Here is a 10,906-nt window from a genome sequence, read left to right as displayed (position 1 = left end):
ACTTCTCCTTGGCCGACGAGGTCAGGAGATCGTTTTCCTTTTCCGTGACCGACGAGGACAGAATTATCCATATCTGTCTAGGCCGATGAGGCTAGACATACTTCTCGTTGACCGACGAGGCTAGATGCTCGTTTCCCTTTCCCGCGACCGTCGAGACCGGAACCCTTTTTGTCCTGGCCGACGGGGCCGAACCCATTTTGTTCACGAATCGATGAGGCCGAACACTTTTTTGAGGCTTTACTATGAACCCGGTGCCAACAAGGCCAGATGTCTCATACCAAAGGACGGCGAGGCTTTGGGATATCATTACATGCCACTTTTTTCTCAACACATGAGAACATTTCAGGTTTAAGATGACGACCATCAGCGCAGCTTAATCAGAGGTGTTCTACAGGATTTACCAGCAGACATAATTAACTGGATGGTCTTACGGGACTCCAGGAATCAGAATCTTCACAATCGTTGGATGTTAGTAAGATGCACTTGTTCATGGCCCATATTTGTAATCATCTGGTTAACCGCATTTTGTAATTCCCAAGAGAGTTAATAAAGAAATGTTTCCCTATGTATTCTTGTCTATTTTATTTATTTGTATACGACTGTATAATGGCACGTCCGCATTTTTATTGTCATTACGCATTAGAAAACACCCCTACCCGTGGGACAATTCTTTTTTGTGATACAACGATACTTTTGTCAAAAACTTTATTCTGCATTGTAAGCTGGTATGCCCAGCAAATTTATTTTAGCAATCAATCGAACCTACAAAGTTCTCAGTCTTCAAATCGAGCATTTTTATCTAGAAAATGACTCTTGCATGTTTCCCCACTGAAACAGCTACAAATTCTCAGTCTCAACTCTGTATTATAATATCTAGTTTTTAAATTTGTGAATAGAATTATAGTATGTTTCGTCCGTCTTTTCAAAACAAAATAAAAAATCAACCTAATACCAAAAAACCGTTCACTACAGTATCTGGTCGTGGTGCTACAGTACTTGACCGAGTCACTGCAGTGTCAATTGAGTCGCTAGGGAGCATGGTCGAGTCCCCACTGGGCCGACCAATCAAAGCGCGCGTTGTGCGAAACAAGGACAGTTTGCCGCATAGAGCTTCCAATAGGAGCTCTTGAGCTATAACTCTTGCACGAGCTTTATGTCCAACGGCATTTCATATTTAGCGCTTCAAGGGCCGGTTATAGGCCATTTGGCAAACCGGTGCACACCCCTCCTCCCGCGCTGGGCCAATCCAATTTCACTTTTTTTCTTGTTTAATACGCAAAAAAAGATGTTGTATGAGAGAGATTCAAACTCGCGACCTCCACCTTAATTGTAACCCGCAAAAACCGACCAGACAAACACACATCATGATTATGTATTTCCTTTTCATACTTTTATACATTCTCCAGCCGGGATTTTCTCTTTTCTTTTTGAATTTTTTCTGGATCAATTGTTTGTTTTGATTTTTTTCTCTCCTTTTCTGTTTCTTTTCTTTCATATTTTCCTTTTTCTTTTTTGTTTCACTTTTGTTTTGTTCTGGACTAGTTTTACTTGTTTTCTTTCTTATTATTTTTCTTTTCTTTTTCCTTTTTTGAAATGCATGATTTTTCCCAAAATCAATGAATTTTCTTTCAATTTGAGAGTTTTTTTCAACATACATGAATTTTTTCCAAATTCGATTAACTTTTTCCAAATTTTGGAACTTTAGTAAAAATTGATATTAATTTTTTAAATTTTTGTGCATTTTTTCAAAATTATTGAATGTTTTTAAAATTCAATGAATTTTTTTCCAAAATTGATGAACTTATTCTCAAATTTGTGAACTTTTTTTAAGTTTGTGATTTTTTTTCAAAATCCATGAACATTTTTCAAAATTGCTCAAGCTCAACTCTGCAGATCGCCACCCGCGCAGAGACCCGCTAAAGCCATGTTGTCGATGAAAATAGTTTTAATTTTCAAGAACATATTCGATATTGGTAGTAGAAGCCTATGTGTTAAATCATGCTACATTGAAAATATGTTTATCATGCTGAGAAACCTGAGTTTGAAAAAACAATCATATTAGTATAACATGTATAGACCAGTTAAGGAAGCATTTTTTTTCTAGTTGAAAATATGAGAAATCTGAGTTTGAAAAAAACGTATTTGTATAAGATATATAGACCATACAACTCGACAGTAGAATTTGGAAATTTTAATCTTCTGAAGTCTTGCATAGTGCCTTATCATAATAAGGAGTATAGTACTGCACATGCTATGTTGTAGAAGAAGAAAAATTGACTCCCTCCGATCTAAAATAAGTGTCATGATTGTAGTTCAAACCACTACACTTACTTTGGATCGAAAGAGAGTAGATAACAATAATTAGGCAACTAAAATAACAGAAAGCACAGGGGCATGTCAATATAATTAATAAATTCGATCTCCACCTGTTGAGAAATAAGCAATGCAATTGCACACAGATCAAAACATCATTTGTTCCAACATAAAAAACAATAATATCAGGTTCCAGTTCCACAACAGGGCCTCGGTCTATCAAGCCATACTAAAAGCATAAATAGGTAACACGCTGTTCTTATCTATTCAACAGAGCTAAAAGGTTTTACCTACACCTACAGTAGCAGGCTACAACAGAACCAAACCCCATTTGAGAATTCTCGGATGCCCTGATAAGAGTCGTATGTAAGTAGCTTGACTGCAATTTAACCAAAACAAAAAAAGGAAAGCAAGAATCTTCTATGACTATACATTTTCCTGTAGTTGATATGCCTGCAATCACTCGAGCTGACAATATCATATGCTTGCAATCATTTGAGCCGTCAATTAGCCAAAATTCTTGACACAACATCAAAATAGCTCTATAAAAAGGAAGAAACATGAAAATTGTTATGAACAGAATGAGAAGTATATAAAACAAATGTAAACCAGTGACAAAAATGAAGAGAGCTACAACAGAATGGAAAATCAAAATTTCTAAACAGCATTAGCTACTGACAGAAGAATTTGCAAAAGCTAAAAGACAACTCTTGCGGCCTACATTACCTATATATCGCAATTAAAATATAAGATTTCTCAACTGGGTAATCAAGATTGTGCTAATGCTTACTAGTCCTAGAAATCATCAAATCATGTCATCTGTTTCAGTGAGAACATCAAAATCCCCTTTGGTAAGGAACTGCTTGACAAGGACCGGCACAAACAAGCAAGAAACAAAGGACCAGTAAGAATGACAACCTCTTTTTCTAATGAAACACAAACAAAACTTCAAATAAGAAAGAGAAACAAACTACAAGGCCGGACCCATTTTTTCTTATTCAATTTATTTTCTTATTTCGTTTTTTTAAATGCATGAACTTTTTTCAAAATCAATGAATTTTCTTTCAATTTGAGATTTTTTTTTCAAAATACAAGAATTTTTTCCAAATTCAATTAACCTTTTGCAAATTTCTGAACTTTAGTCAAAATTGATATTAATTTTTCAAAATTTTGTGTTTTTTTAAATTGTTGAATGTTTTTTCAAATTCAATGATTTTTTCCAAAATGTATGAACTTCTTCTCAAATTTGTGAACTTATTTCAAAATCGATGAACATTTTCGAACTCATGGATTTTTTTGTGTGTGTTTTATTTGTATATATTTTTTTTAAAAATGTATTTTTTCAAAAGTCAACTATTCATCCATTGTACGAGCAAGAAAATATGTATTTTATGAGACTCAGCTAGCGAGTGACTGCATGTTTGCGGGAGCTACCAGCATGTTGTTGAGTCGGCCCACAGGAGCGGCGGCGTGAGCGGCAGCTTCCTGAGCTGGTGCCATAAGCGCCAATTAGGAGCACCAATGTTTGACTCACCTACCTTCGTTCAGGCACTGGCCGGCCCGCTAACATTTTTTTAATCTCGTGCAGTTTATTAGGGGAGCTCCTATATGATGCAACTTGCGTTTATGTCATGCAACTGGGCGGGCCCACTCGACCAAAGCAAATTGTGTTCTGTACCGTGACATAAAAATCATGACATGCTATTCTTGATGTCAGGATGCTAGCCACCAAAACTAACATCTGCAGGTGATTCATGGCAGAGCGAACTGTTTAACAACACGTGTTGGGTTTCCAAAATCATTTGAATTTTTTGAATATTTATTTAAGACATTGAAAAAAGGTAAAATGCCGAATATTTTTTGAAAAGGCAACTACTATTTGATATTTCAAACATTTTTCTAAATGTGATTGTTTTTCATAATTACAAATAATTTTCGAAAAATAGAAAAAAAATGTTTGAACATAAAACAATTTCTTGAATTTTTTTTGAAAAAATAGACAATTTTAAAGTTTTTGAAACACCAATAGAAATATAAAATTGTGTTACTTAAAAAAGTTCTGGATGAAGAACATTTTTTAGAATTCCTTTTGTTTTTCGCAAAAATAGGAATAAGTTCTGAGTCTGTGAGAGAAATTAGAAAATGCGAACATTTTTTGGTACTCTGAACAATTTTTGAAAAACATGAGTTGAAATTCCCTAAATATTTTTCGAAATTATGAAAAAATTGGAACATATTTTTTTGTGAAATTCTAAACATTTTTTAAAAGGACGAATATTTTGCAAAAACATTTACACTTCTGGAATATATAAAAGGAAAAAGATAAAAAGAAATGAAAAGAAAAAGGAAAAGAAATGAAAAGGGAAACAGAAACAGAAAATGAAAAAAAGAAAAACGAAAAGACAAAACGAAAAAACCAGTAAAAAATGTAAGAGTTAAGAAAACATTCAAGAAGTTTCCAAAACCGGCAATATCGCTGTGGTAAAGTGTGCCGGCTTATTTCTCAAGCTGGGGAATAGCATGTGCATGCTCCCGAGAAGACACAATGAGGGTCATTGTCATATACGGTTTTCCGTTGATTAGTTTGCATCTGATTTTCCTCCATTTTCCGTATCGTATATTATGTGGGATTCAGTGGCTGAGGCCTAATAACACTTTTTTCTTTTGGTAAATGTAGTTAAAATATAGCATTTTGCTTGTATAATTTTTTAAAGAAAATCATATCAACCAAACAAATGTTCATGACATTTCAAAAGTTGTTAAGACTTTTTATAATTATGTTGTTTACATTTCTAAAAATCCTTATGGAATTTCAAAAACTGTTTGCATGGTTTAGAAAATGTTTTGTACCATTAAAAAATGCTTGTGAGATTTTAAAAATGTTGATAAAAATTTAAAACTATTCACACAATTAAAAGCATGTTTGTTACGTTTTAAAAAAAGTTACATGTGTGTTTAAATTTCTTCATAATGTATTTAAAAATGTTAAATGTGCATTTGACTAATGTGTATCTGGAAAATGCTCAAACGGTACACAGAAGTTGTTCGCCTTGTATGTATTTTAAATTTTATTAGTCACATTTTCATAAAATATTCATGAACTATAAATATTGTCTACACAGTTTTTGAAAAATGTCCACAGTATACCAAAAATGTCAGTGCCATTTTTTTTAAAATATACTAAAAATATTTGCTCATTTTAATTTAAAAAAACAAATGACATCTTTGAAGTTCAAACATGTATTGCAAGATGTTCCCTTTGTATATTTTTTTCAAATGGGCATTTTGCAAAATATTCAACAACTATTTTAAAAAGTTTTAATGTTTATGCAGTAAATATTGGAAGTGTATCTGAAAATATTGAACTTCTATAAGAAGTATGTTTAACATATATTAAAAAAATCATTACGTATTAAAAATGATAAATAATGAAAAAAATAAAAAGGAGGAAGTAAAGAAATCAAAAATAAAACTGATAAAACCAATAGAGACATGAAACATAAATGCAAGAAAACTAGTAATTTAAAAACATAAAAAACTGAAAAGTAAAAAATCAAATAAATGGTTCTGTAGAAATTTCCAAAACCACTCTATTTGATCGGCTCATGAAAGTGAGTGCACAATCGAGCACAGGCGAGCAGAGCATACATCTTGTAGTAAGCAAGTCATAGCTCTCGTACTTAGTGAGGCTAAGAAAAAAAATATTACATTTAATCATCACGCGTCGTAGGTGTATGGAAAGGAACACAATGTTGATTTGTTGGTGAACTTGCCTGTAATTTCTTATTCTTATAATGAAGTTCTTTGTAAGGGTTCATTTCATTTAATATATGTCCTTTGACCTCGCTAGTGGTGGCATGCCAAAAACAGTCTTGATGGCGTGTCATCCCCACACCAACAATATGGCCCCACTGATAAAAGAAATAGCGATGGCATGTGGGCCTCCACGCCACCAGTAACAAGATATATTGATGGTGTTGTGCCATGTGGACCATTGTGGGTAATGAAACGGTCCCATCCTTCTCATCCCATGCGGGTCATTGTTGGTCCTTTTTCTAACTCAATAATGTATATAGGGGTCCCTAATACCCTCGAAGAGGACACTCTCATGTAAGTTAATTGAATCGCAACCATACGTTGCATGGGACAATTAGTGCAACAACGAGAAACACGCACACATTACATTACTTGTAAAGTCACTAGAAAAAAAAAAGAAAAAAATGGTTAATAGTGTATGAAAACGAATAGTTCGTTACCACTGAACTAAGAAACCCTCCACAAGATAGACACTGAACAATGAGCCACTTGTAAGGCCAGCTGCAAATTTTGGCATGCCATATCCTATTAGAGAAGAAAGTACAGTGTCTAAATATTGATCAAGGCAAATAGACTACACATTCGTATTTACAAATTCATACAACATAAACACATAATATAATTTCATACCACAAGAATATGGATTCTTGTTTCCATATTATACTCTCAAATTGATTTTCATCTAATAGAATGTCTTTTTCTCTCAAAAGGAGAGGCCTATCACATAGCCACATACACACATTCACAATGCATTTAAGAACTAAATTACTAGCAATTGGGGGCACCAAGCACTTGACATGCACACTACTATATATCATGCATTCTCTACTACCTAAAAACATGTAAGGTTCCCTCTCCCGTCATATGTTGTCGCACTCTTCGTCCTCCCTCCCCGTACAATATCCCACACCAATTTTCCTCTCCTTTCTGGTTTTCTATTTAGAATCAGTTTTCATCTGGCTGGACATACCAGGATCAATCTTTGGTAACACCAATCAATTATCATATGGTATGGTAATCAATGTCTTATTCGGTAACACATGTATAACACGACCAATTACGTCAATCACAGACCGTATTCTTCTCTTCCTTATCTTCTCTTCTCTTCTCTTTAGTAACACATATATAACACAATCAATTCACGTCATTCTTTGGTAACACAAATAAATCGTATCATATGGTAATCAATTTCGTGCCTTTTCTGTCTATTTATTTTTTTACCCATAAATTCTCTTCATTCCTTTCTTGATTTCCTCTAATTTATCCCATGATGATGAGAAGATGCTACATGGGAACGCAAGACCCTACATGCACCACTGCTTGAATCCCACTCGCATTGTGGCTCGAGGCCACCATCCTCCTCGAGGAGAAAAGGGTAGAGCACCGTCCAAGGAAGATCGCGGCGATGTCGAGTACTCGCCTCAAGTCTGCACCAACAATGGACGACACTTGAGGCCCAGACCCACGTCACCTCTGCACACCTATGTTGACTGCCGCTGCCGAGACCTTTTCCTGATGTAGTTTCCCTGAGCATCACCGCCGAACCCTCCCCACGAGCGTCTTCCACCAGTTCATGATTGGACGGCCGGACTTAGACTCGGGCCCTACTCCATCCCGGCGTAGAACCACAACCAAGCCTTTTTTTATCACCGAGTCAGTAGGAGATGGGAAGCAGAAAGAAGACATCGCTCAGTTTTCTGGGAGGATAGAGGTTGGCTAGACCACAAGACTCCCAGGCAAACGATCGACTGAGCGTCAACTGCTAGCTAGAAGGATGCGGCAGCGAGCGGCGCGACAGAGGTAATACACGTTGCTGGGAGGCTTGGTCTGTTAAATCCTTTCACGATTTATAAATGCTTTTCTGTTTATAATTTTCAGTTAATTTTCTTGTCTGCTTGATTGCCATATTTGATTTACTTTTTCCATTGTATAGTTACGAGGATCTTGTACTGGAAATGCCCCGATGTGGAGCTATCGTGCATGATGCAATTGTGTACTTTTAATAATACTACTACCTGAGCTCTCCCTAACCAAAGACTAGCAAGATATATGGAGTAGTACAGTTGGGTCATTCAAATATTCCATAGCACATCACACTTCTTGCTGTTTATTCATATTCCTTGCACAATACTATGGCATTTTCTAATCACTTCAGTTAGTAGTAGTTTTTTCTATACAATAAACGTCATATGCCATATTTATTTTGTGATCTTGACCTTTACTCCACATTAACATAACCTGATTGTAAATTATTTTGTTGGATTGTATATCATCCCCTGATTTCACTGGATTATATTACCGTAACTAGTTACATATACCAACTTTGGTAATGGCCTACCATTCAGCTGCAAGTGAACTTGCCTATTTTACAAAACTCAACTTTATCATGAAGTTAGGTTATTTTCTTCTATTTGAATGGGAAATATTTTGATTTCTCTTCATCAACGGGAAATTTTGCATGTGATGAAAATTAAGAGAACCGAGACAGAAAATATACAGATACCATGCAACCATCAAGAGAACAAACTATCGTTATATGTATCCAGTTCACACAAACTTCTCAATGGTCTGCAGAAGATTGACTGAATGTTATCTTTGTGATTATTACACATCATCTTTATGTATCAAAAAGTAGAAGCGCCACTTGATCAATGTAGCCTGAAGAATATTTTTATGAGTCGCATGTAATTGTAACATAAAAATTATGGCCGATGAAAGAAAAGAGGGATATTGTAATGTCAAAGAAGAGAAAATGACTGTTGTTGAACCTAGCATGTTTGCAAACAAGCAACATGTGGTGATGGACATTTTCTCTACCATATGAATGAGAGTTGGTTATTTGTTTTCACAAATTTCTTATTTTCAACTTGTCATTCAATGCCTTGGTCACCGTGCCGAAAATAATACACCTTATATAAAGGAACAGAGAGGGTAACTCGGAGTTAAGCTTACACACGTCGTTTGAGCTATACCTATTTTTCCCGTTTCAATGCACGGGTGATTACCTAGTCTAGAACTAAATTTACAAAATTACCAATCCACACTGAGCATATCAATCTACAGATTACTCAGCCTAAAATTTATCATTCCTACAATATATATTGGCCGCGGCCGGTGACCAGGCAAGGCCATTCCACAACATTCCTATAACTTACTATATAAATGTAGGATCCACACTAAGCATATCATCTTGGACTATGTATCAATCAGTATATCCATTATAACAACACAACAAATTGGGCGCGGCCAGCCTGATAAAATGGGGCAAAGTGGAAGGGGAAGGAGACACAACAAATATTCGCAGCCCGCATCGCAAATATTCGGGCATGAAAACACGAACCCAAAACAAGGACCAAAATAGACCACTAGCTGTCCATAGCCCAAGCCACAACTAGTACATAACCAGTGGCGTGTCGAGTCTCTGACATGCTACAAATAATTTCGCAACTGGGCAGGCTGTTGGGCCCACACAGTTGTGGCGTAATTGCCTACTCACACGCCACCGACAATGACATAGTGGTGGCATAAAAAATATGCCCATGCCACCAGTATTTCAAAAAAAAAGCAATGGCATGGATTGAAATTGATGCGACATCATTTAAGACGTGTGTAAACATTTCTGCAGTAGTGCTACAGAAGGGGGAAAAAGAAAAAGAATAAAGAAACATGCAAGCAGGGAACTCATCCTGACTAGATCGACCTATTGCCACACGCACATAACGTGCATGTTATTTGCTTTGTGTTTTCCCGTGGTAGGTTACAGGGGATTGTACATGTATTTTTATAACAGCCAACTTCTGTACAACTTAGACATGTATCATGTCGTTTGGAACCTTGTTTCCATTCTATCTAAATATTCACGTGCAGTCCTTGCAGGTTCGAAAAAAAGGCTTGGACATGTAACATGATGGAACCCAGCACAAAACGTGCTTAATAATTCTAATAAGGACCGAAGAGGGTTGTTCCTAAATGACATCCTGAAATATGACCTTTGCGATGTGGCTATCAACTGTTTCAGATGAGCAATGAACCGAGTAGTAGAAGCTTTTCACCACATTGAGAAATGTGTGTCTGGTCTCTCTGTTAAGGCCATGGCAACCCTGATGAACACGCCAAGATAGTTGTTGCATCTCCGAATCCACTTGCCGGTGTAAGTCCTCTGTGTTCTCCATACGTGCCCCATTCTGTTTTTCCCAGTTGAACATTCTTTGGTTATAGTTTGACAAATCACATCCAACTCAAACGGAGGTACATGGATATATGAATGCAATGCACGTACACACGCACCTGAGCAAGACCAATTGTGGCAAGCTTGTGGCAAATGAAAGAGGTGAGCTGCTCGAGCTGGGAATAATCCCAAAGGTTCAGTTTCTGTTCGCCTGAAACATTCCTTCCTGAACAAATCTCGATTGTGCGAACGAACAACAGAGCTGTATCTCCATCAACGGATCCATGGCCCTCCTTTCCATTCCATGCCATGAGCCACTGCTTCCACTGTAGTTACCAAAGAAAATATAGGTTCCGCCATTTCATATCTGGTAAAAGTTCCATACCATATCAACAACGATATCAAAGTGTAGTGGTTTCTTGAATTTTACAGCTTTACGAAGACCGCCGGAAACATCGTCAAACGAAACAAGGTCGATAACATCTTCAAGATTCTCTGTTGAATAGCATGGAGCTCTTCAATGAATTGCACACACATTTTGCATCAATGATCACTAAACCAGATTCCAGAGAGGGAAAACTATGAGGCTGCATACATACCCAATGTGTC

The sequence above is a fragment of the Triticum urartu genome, chromosome 2A (genome assembly GCF_056163025.1).
Source record: "Triticum urartu cultivar PI428250 chromosome 2A, HENAU_Tu73, whole genome shotgun sequence".
In the NCBI taxonomy this organism is placed as follows: domain Eukaryota; kingdom Viridiplantae; phylum Streptophyta; class Magnoliopsida; order Poales; family Poaceae; genus Triticum; species Triticum urartu.
The sequence above is the reverse complement of the archived record's forward strand: the minus strand, read 5'-3'. Positions refer to the sequence as shown.